The 1,115-nt window shown below is 43.9% G+C and overlaps 1 non-coding gene across 1 annotated transcript; it reads left to right on the top strand.

The window, feature by feature from the left end:
- The first annotated feature begins 349 nt into the window (after positions 1-349).
- Positions 350-456, top strand: LOC118486893. Its single transcript, XR_004880059.1, has one exon. It is a non-coding gene; the product is annotated as a small nucleolar RNA R71 (small nucleolar RNA).
- The last annotated feature ends 659 nt before the right edge of the window (positions 457-1,115 follow it).

Here is a 1,115-nt window from a genome sequence, read left to right as displayed (position 1 = left end):
GATCGTTCGTTTCTTTCATACAACTCCAATTTTCATGTGGCCCACCACACCCTTCACAAGCCATAACCGAGATTGTTTTTGTCATTTCTAATTTTTTTATTTTGAAGAAAGGGCCTCGATTTGGGCTTGTAAAGAAGTGCTTTCATCAACCTTATGGGCGCCCGGGGCAATAGATTTATTGCCTCGGGGAGTGTGCCATTGAAAATTGGTTTGAGCAATTTCCTCAATTTAGTTATATATTTCATGTGGGCGGCGATTACCTAAAAGTCCCCCAGAGCTAGAATCAAATGTCTGCCTTGTGTGGGGCAACAGTCCATTATAGAAAGTGGATACTTGTTGCCATATCGCAAGGCCATGATGTGGACACTTGCGTAATAGCTCCTTGAACCTTTCCCAAGTTTCATATAAGGATTCCCCGTCCTCTTGTGAATATGTATTAATTTCAGTCATTAATTTAGCCGTTTTTGCGGGAGGGAAATACTTATATAAAAATTTTTGGGCTAGTTCATCCCAGGTGTTTAACGATCCAGCTGGGAGGGCGTTGAGCCAAGCTTTTGCTCGGTCTTTTAGTGAAAAAGGAAACATTCGGAGGCGGATGGCGTCATTTGATGCTCCATTGATCCGAAAGGTATCACATATTTCTAAGAAATTAGTAATATGTAGATGGGGATCCTCGTCTGCAAGCCCATGGAAGGTTGCGGAGTTTTGGAGCATTTGTATCAAATGCGGCCGAAGTTCGAAGTTATTAGCTTCAACGTTCGGTGCATTGATAACGGCGCCTAGGTTACCTACGGTGGGTCGTAGATAATCCATGAGGGTACGTTGGTCCGCCATTGGAGGTGGATCACCCGAAACTTTATCTTGGTTTTTAGCTTTTAATCATTTTCTGAGAAAGCGTTCGGGTTCTTCTAGAGGTTCTTTTATGTCCTTATTAGAACTGGAGCTCATACACTATGTAGGATTGGCGTCTGGTTCTAAGTCCTGCAATAAAAACAGAAAAGAATGCTGGTCAGAAGGTTCACCACGGCCCCGTGCTCAGCGAGCACGGCCCGTGGTCGGAGTTACAGTAATTGTTTTCCAGATCCCAGTTACTGGAAAGTTGGACACGACCCAGT

Source organism: Helianthus annuus, chromosome 14 (genome assembly GCF_002127325.2).
Source record: "Helianthus annuus cultivar XRQ/B chromosome 14, HanXRQr2.0-SUNRISE, whole genome shotgun sequence".
Classification (NCBI taxonomy): domain Eukaryota; kingdom Viridiplantae; phylum Streptophyta; class Magnoliopsida; order Asterales; family Asteraceae; genus Helianthus; species Helianthus annuus.
This window is presented reverse-complemented; position numbering and strand designations above follow the sequence as displayed.